Consider the following 8,977-nt stretch of genomic DNA (forward strand, 5'->3'; position numbering starts at 1 on the left):
GGCGTGACATGGGCATGACAGAAGATGACAGAGACATGAAATGGATATTATAGGTGTGTTATGGAAGAATGAACATAGACACAAGAGCTATGTGACAGACATGATGGAGGCATGGTAAACATGGATGTGGCAGAGGCAAACATAAGCTGACATACATGATGGATATACAACATAAGTGTGGCAGAGTGTGATGAGGCATTCCCTGCATGCCATGCATGACAGAGACATGATTGACAAACATAATAGTGGCATGACATGAGTATGATAGATATATGACAAAGGCATGGCATTGGCTGGTAGATATGTGATGGAGTCATAGCATAGGTGTGACAGATATGTAATAGAGGAATGATGGGTATGACAGATACATAACAGAGGCATGAAAAGTGGAGTGGACATGGGTGTGATGGAGGCATAATATAAGCTCATAGATGCACAATCGAGGCATCATAGATGTGACATAAATATGATGAAGAAATGATTTAGGTGTGACAGATGCACACCTAAGGCAAGTTACACACTAGTGCCATGTAAAAAACATGCTGATTACACATCAATGCCACATACAAACATAACACCAAAGTGACACCATCACACAAACATCACGCAAATATCATGCCAACCATACACAAATGTCATGAAAACAATGGCTGGTTACAGACAAATGTCACACAAACATAATGTCAATTACATGACAATGCCACACACATCATGTCAACTATATTCCAATGCTAAAACACAAGATAAATTTTAAACATCCCACCAATTCCACACAAATATCACACAAACATCACACTATTTTGACAAACTATATGACAAACATCATGTCAATCACATGCCACTGTCATATAAACAACACACCAAACTGTGAGAATCAGGGTGCCACCTCATGCTGAGAAAGACATTGTGAGAACCAGGGCGATGCCCCCCTTAAAAGAAAGCTTGTGACTAGCATCCAGAAGCTGTCTGGCATCCAGAAGTTACGTCTATTCATAGACCACCTGTAAGTCATGTCAATCAATGGACTAGCCAATTAGCTTGGAGTTGTATGTGGGGACCACCTCTCTTCCAGTCCTGCAGGAAGCCTCCACTAGAAACGGACTGAGGATCACTCTTTTTCATTTGGGAACAAGCATGTGGTGGCAGGGGCAGGCAGAGTAGACAGCTCTTCTAACTTTCAGAACTTCACGTGTTCTCTTTGGAAGTGTGGATAACTAGGTGAAGGCAGCTTTCTCTCTCTCTCTTTGCTAACCCCTAATATACTTTAATAAATGCTTAAAAGCCTAATTTGTTGTTGAATTTATCAGTAAACTTAGCTAGTTCTCCCCACACACACACACACACACGGGGGGTGGGGCAGATAAGGCAATCACACATTAGATTTTAAACATCACAAAAGTCATAAAATAATTACTCTAATTACACACCAATGTTACACCAAATTACATGTTTATAACACTTCATTTTTGAACATCACATTACATGCCAACATCATAGCAATTATACACCATCAGCAAATATTGAACATCACACCAATCACAGCTAACATCATGTCAATTGTATCTAACATCATACTAATAACATAACGATGTCATGCCAGTCACACGACAGTAGCAGCAAACAGATGTAAATTACATACCAATATCATACCAATCACATGTCAATACCCAGAAATTATAGACAACACCATGTCGATCACATACAATCACAGTCGACACCATGGCAATTACATGTCAGTGTCATAAAATCTTCATGTTGGTTGCATTCCAATATCACAAATACTATACCAATTACATGCTTATATCACACCAATATTGACCATCACCCAACAGCAGCAAACCTCATGTAATATCATGCTAAATTACACATCAATGTCACAAAACCGCACACAAATTACAGGCCAATGTACTACAAATACCATGACAGTATCATACCAATATTAAACATCCCGCTTTCACAAAACATCATACCAATGTCACACAAACATCAAGCCAGTATCATGCCAGTATTAAACATCACACCAATATCATACCCATTTTACACAAGCATCATACCAATGTCACACAAATATCATGCTAATATCATGGCTATGTCACTCCATGGCTCTGTCATTCCAATGTCACAATTTGTAATAGCTATGTCATGCCTCTGTTCTGGCTATGCCACGGCTATGTAATGCGAGGGGAAGAATTCCTATTTCTTTTCATTTCAATGAAATAGAGGATTTTCAAGAATTCCTGATGAAAACACCAGAGCTACATAAAAGCTCTGAAACACAGGAGTCAAACGAAACTTAAACATGAGCAAAAAGTCATAAAGGGCTAAATGAGCATAAACTGCCTACATTCTTATATGAGAAAATTATACATGTGTCTTCTTTGGCCTAGGACCCAGTGTAGTTTGGGGTGCCTTATGATCAACCAGCCAACAGATCTATGGCAAGGATCTGGGGAGTTCAAGACTATAAGCTCAATAAAAGTCAACAGTGGACTGTGGCAGGGGAGAAAAAGTCAACATAACATTCCTTTATTGTCAGAGAGGTATGATAACCTGAAGGCCAGGCATCCTTTCCCAGCCACCTAGAACTCCTCCTTTCCTGTATTCAATAAAGAGGGTCTTTCCCTTCTCATCAGAGTCTCTGACCTTACTGAGAGGACTGGTCTGACCCACTTTATCAATAGCTATATGCATCACTGTTAATACTGATCTTGCTTAGAGAAATGTGATTCAGTTTCCCTGTGCCCAGAAACAGTGAGTGGCAGTTGCAGAAAGGCCAACCCCCTCCCCCCATAAGTATAGTGAGGCTCTGGACCCACTCTCCTAAAGTGAGACTGGCTAGATCTCCCTCTCACGGTTCTAGGCTACCCCTGAAGAGTTATGGATAATTGATTTGTTGAATTCTAGACTTAAGAGAATGATAGAAAAAAATGTGAATAGTGACAATTTAACTTAAAAGTGTGTTGTGCATACATTCCCCCCCCCAGAATGCCAGTTATTAAACATTTTACCAGCATATCACTGAAAAATGGTAAACATAATCTTGTTCAGGGATTGCAATGCCCCATGCCCTACAATTCCCTACTTAATAAATGTATTAGAAAAATGGGAAGACTTGTGGGAACTCAAGCAGAGAAAGAAAATAGAAACAGAAAAACAATAGCTACATTTTGGGAGCAAAAGAAATTCAGGTTTAAAGTAATGACCAATATGGGTTTCAGAGAACAATTGATAAAATACATATCCTTCTCTGTATCCCAAAGATCATAAAAAAGGGAAAAGAACCTATATGTACAAAAATATTTATAGCAGCTCTCTTTGTTGTGGCAAAGAATTGGAAATTGAGGGGTTGCCCATCAATTGGGGAATGGCTGAACAAGTTGTGGTATATAAATATAATGAAATACTGCTGTGCTATAAGAAATAATTAGCAGTCATATTTCAGAAAAACCTGGAAAGACTTAAATGGACTGATGCTGAGTGAAGTAAGCAGAACCAGGAGAAAATTGTACATAGTAACATCAATGTTGTGTGATGATCAGTTGTGATAGACTTAGCTCTTCTCAGCAATGCAATGATCCAAGACAATTCCAAGGGACTCATGGTAGAAAATGCTCTCCACATCCAGAAAAAGAACTGTGGAATCTGAATGCAGATTGAACCATACTATTTTCACTTTTTTGTGTTTTTTTTTTTCATTCTTGAGGTTTTCCACTTTTGTTCTGATTCTTCTTTCACTACATGACCAATGTGGAAATATGTTTAATATGATTGTACATGTATAACCTATAGCATATTGGTTGCTGTCTTGGGGAAGCAGGAGGGAAGAGAGAGAGGAAGAAAAATTTGGAATTCAAAATCTTATGAAAATAAATCTTGAAAATCATCTTTACGTGTAACTGGAAAAACTACTATTAAGACTGAAAAAAAGAAATACATGTCCTTCTTCCACTTATGAGGGGTGGGGAGAAAGAAGAGGAAGAAAGAAGAAGAGGAATGCTATATTTCAAACACTATCAGGTGCTGCTACTACATTGGTTGTGGGTTTTTTCTTTGTTATGAGGAAAGGTTCTATGAGGGATTCTATCAGGAAACAATCATAGTATAAAAAATGAAAGTATTAAGACTCTTTTTCCCCAAAAGTATGAGTGATAAATATTTCTGTACTGATTCAGGTTGATTCCTAAGGCAGCAGATATCTTTTGCCATAGATATTTATAGCTTGACTGAAACAACATGTGAGGCATCCAGAGTCACATCCAAGCTAAAATGCAACATCAGAAGATTGTCATAGACAGCCTCCATTTGACATTTGATGATAAATATAGAACAAAGATAACACATCGGTCCTTTATAAAGTTCAGTTGAAACCCATTTTGTTAGTTAAAAAATATTGACCCTTTCCCAGCAATCATTGTAAGGTATATTCCCCATCTGCCAATTACTTACTGGACTACCACTTCTACACACTGGGAGGAGCCAAGCAACACAGATGCTCTGTAGAGTCAGCTAAAACCTACAAATATCTATATTCAGAATTTAAGCTCCATTCAAAGCAGGGCACCTAAATCTCCAGAATCTAATTTCACTGTTCTTGTCCCTCCCCCGTACTCTCTCTAACCACTGATGCTAGTTCAGAGGTCCATTCCACAGATACTCTGAAGGGGTTAGCAGGTCCAGGCAGTGGTTATCCACCAACTCTTTAAAACAGGCACAGTCATGATAGTTATAAAAAAAATCACTACTTTAAATGGACTAGACATTTTGATCAACTTTGTCTTATTACATACTGATTTCCAAAGGTTTTTAGCAATAAAAACAGAAGGCTGGAGAAGCTAGGTTTAAGTAAAAAATTTTTTAAAAAATCAATTACACAGTTTTCTTCTACCTCATCAACTCAATACCAAACCTAAATTAATAATGAACCCAGATTTTGGTTTACTCTTTAAAAATGATTTCATTTCACGTACAAATTTGAATGATTCGTAGACCTCTACTTTTTTGGGGTTTTTTTTTTTTGGCTTTTTCACTATTTAGAATCACATCTGCCTAAAGACAAGGAAGGAAGGCTAATACCCAACAGCCAGATTTGTTGCTTGCTAAGAGGTCCAGCAAGTGACTTGGTGGGAATATAGCCAGAAAAGCAAACTAAAACAAGATTTGATGATTATTTGTAGATTTGAATGATCCCTGTTACCAATCTTCCTTAGTGATTAGCTTGCTTAATTAGGAGCTGACATGGCAGTTTGACAAACATCTAAACTGAAATGATATCACGGCAGCTGTGACCAAGAAAAAAAAATGAAATCTACTCAAGTTTTCTATTAAGAGATGAAAATCAAGACAACCTTAAACTCACCAATCAGCAAAAATAGAAAAGAAAAAAGAAAAAGAAAAGAAAAGATAAAATTCAACACTGGGGATACTATGGTAGAATTCAAGGGTTCAAATCCTGGTCTTAAATCTCTGGCAAGTCACAACCTTTCTGGGCTGAAGTTTCATCATTTACAAAATAAGGGTGTTAGACTAGATGACCTCAGAGGTCCCTTTGAGTTCCAGAGCTAGAGCTAAAACAGACATTTGATTTACATGTTAATAGAATCAAAGACTATGCAGTTTTTTGAGAGCAAACTGAGTAAGAATCAGAATCACAAAAGTGGTTAATATCCTTTAGCCAAGCCCCCCCAAAATATGGGGTGGGGAGAAGACTGTATAAAAAGAAGAATTCACATATACTTAAATTTAAAAAGAAATTTGTATGGATGGCTTATGTTTTTACCACTTCTTTACTTGGAGTAGTAAAAAGCTGGAAATAACCTAACCTGCAGGTCCCAAGCTACATGACATTTGTATGATATTACATTATATTGAAATGACATTGGCTTGGGTTTTTATATTGTTACTTGCATGATATTGACATGATGTGTTTGGCATAATACTGGCTGGTTTTTATATTGGTGTGATATTGGTTTGGCATTAGCATGATGTTTGTGTGATATTGTCATGATGGTTTGTGATGAGTTTTTTGGTGACTGATCTTTAATATTGATGTGATATAGGCATGATATTGGCATGATATTTTCATCATATTGGCATTATTTTTGGTGTGATGTTGGCATGGTGTTTAATATTGTTGTGACATTGGCATGATCTTTCTATGAGTCTGGCATGACATTGGTTAATACTTTCAAAGAAGAAAAAAGGGGGGGCAAATTGGGAAAGAAGAGGAGAGAGTTTCTAGGGGGAACATTTACCATCCTGCTAACCACATTGTTATGAAGGTAGAGAAATATTCCTTGTTCAAGGTCAGCTAAGGGGAGGTGACCAGATAGTAATCTAATTATTAAAGAAATCTGTTTAATCTAAGACAGCAGGGTTGAGATAAACATTAACAGACAGGCATTTACAGGTATCTCTTATCCAAAGACAATAAATTGTTTTTTTTTACAAAAGTGAACGAGATCGGGGCAACTAAGTGGTGCAATGGATGAAGCACCAGCCCTGGATTCAGGAGAACCTGAGTTCAAATCCAGCCTCAGACACTTGACACTAGCTGTGTGACCCTGGGCAAATCACTTAACCCTCATTGCCCCCCCCCAAGTGAATAAAACCATCTACTTTACTGTCTCCCTGTATAGTTTGTTATATTTTATTTCTTTCACTGACTAGTTCCTTATTCTAGCTATTTCTGTCTTACTGAAGGGTTATAAGTGCTGTTGGAACTCTTTAAATTTTGATATTCTTGGACAAATCACTGATGACTCAATCCTAGCTGCAGGTATGTTTGAGAGAATAGTTCCTGAGTCTCTCTTCAAACAAATCTAAACTAGTTTTAAATTGGCTTCCTGTTATGTTGCCAACATGATACTCTCATATGCAACCTTATTTTTTGAAATTCTCCAACAAAGAAGTAAGTTGGAGAACTGAGAGATTTTTTATAAAAAAAAATTATGATATTATTAACACTGCTTTCTCCAAAAAAGTAAAAGAACCTATAAGAGATCATCGAAAGACCCAAAATGCATTGTGCATCTTGAATCATAGTTTGTTTTACTTGCCCAAGAAGTGAAAATAAAAACTTGACCAATATCACTGAACTCTAACCTGAATCTTCTTACCTCACTTTGTTTTATAAAATATGCTTGAAGTTTTTAGTATTGTTCTCTGGATCAATGTTTTCTTCTCTCAACATTCTCAATTTTCCTCTCTCAGCATACCCCTCTCAGTAAAAAAAATTTTTTTTTGATTATGTACTTCTAATATATTTCTTTACTTATAGCTTATAAACATGCAGTGCTCTACTAAACATTCTATACATAAAATTTACACAAAATAGATATTTTGAAGGATAAGAAAAAATTAAATATTTCATTTATTAAAAAGCACTATTAGTGTTCTCACAAAAAAGTTAATAATGACATATTTAGTGATACCAACGTAATTGAATAGATTTCATTATTTTCACAAATCTGAGTTTAATATTTTGTGACACAGGCAAAGGTCTGGTTCCCAGTTGAGTTTATTTCAGTACTTGGTGGTTATAGCTGAAAAGAATACTTCTCAAAAATATTTAGCTCCAAGTGGAATAAGGGAATAGGTGGCTGTTCTTACTAAATCATGATATTCATTTTTCAGTTCCAACCACCAATCATGCAAAGACTTTTGTTGAAATTCAGATAGTATATTTTCATCTTCCCTGATATCAATCAGTGATTTTCTGCAAACTAATCAGAGGCTGTTGCATTTTTATATTCTTGACAAACGGATTAAAATCCACTAAAATTCTTTTTTTAGAAAAACTTTTAAAATGTAAGAAAATTCTGTTTCCAAAGCTTTTTGCATGTGCAGATATACAAGTTTAAATGCGACATACCTATCATTTCAACAATCCAGAGAGGAGAGAGTATCTCACTTTCTTTTTGTAAACCCAAGCATTTAGCACAGTACCTGGTACATAGTAGGTCCTTAATAAATGTTTACTTACCTATAGAGATTAAATATCTAGGAAAACAGGGTGATCAGCAGCATCAAAGGCTGCAGAGAGAAGTCTGAAAAATTAGAGAAGCCCATAGAATTTCACAATCAATTTTTCAGTACAGTGGGGAGTCAAAGATAATGAATGACAATGTCGAAAATCTGGTCAGTGAAGGATGATAGTGTCCTTAAGGAATTTCAGAAGAGGGGCAATTATTTTTTGTTTAGCAAAGGTAATTTTAATGAATTGTGCAATCCAAGTCTTAGCCTATCTACGTCTCCTCAATAAATACTGCTCAGTTTCAGAGGAGGGAGCAGATGTTAGCTGAATAGCTACTGTCCTGAAGTGCAGATCACAATTGCTGAAAGGTGCCTACCACAACCATCAGGTAATATGGGAACTGGGGTGTGGGGATACAGGGAGGGGGAGCCTCGGAATTTTGCCTGGGAGGCTGCTATGGCTTGAGTTAGGTTAAATAAACATCTTGAGTGGTGAATGCTACTTCGCAGCCTTTGTCACTGTCAGTCACCCTCTCCTCCTTGATAACTTCTCTATATATTTTCACGATGCTGTTCTCTCCTGGTTCTCCTACGTAGGTGACCACTCCTTAGTCTCCTTTGCTGGATCTTTGTCCCAGTCATGAACACTAAAAGTAGATGTTTTCCAGTTCTCTGTCCTAGTTCTTCTTCTCTTCTCCCTCGATACTGTTTCACTTAGGGATCTCATCAGCTTCCATGGATTCAGTTAGCATCCCTATGCTGAGAATTCTCAGACTTGCTTACCCAGCCTAAACCTGAAGACTCATCTCAAACTAGATGTCCCCTAGAATGATGAAGTTATAATGGATGAAGGGGGTAGTATAGTTCTGTTGGAGACAAGTCTGTCATTGGCTATTGTGGGGAGGGTGAGATAGGACCCATAGTCACACTCTTTACTTGGTTTATCGAATATTCCTAATCACTTTGGAGACCCTGCTCTAGATTAGTTAGTGATCTTATCAGTGGG

The sequence above is a fragment of the Dromiciops gliroides genome, chromosome 3 (genome assembly GCF_019393635.1).
Source record: "Dromiciops gliroides isolate mDroGli1 chromosome 3, mDroGli1.pri, whole genome shotgun sequence".
NCBI lineage: Eukaryota > Metazoa > Chordata > Mammalia > Microbiotheria > Microbiotheriidae > Dromiciops > Dromiciops gliroides.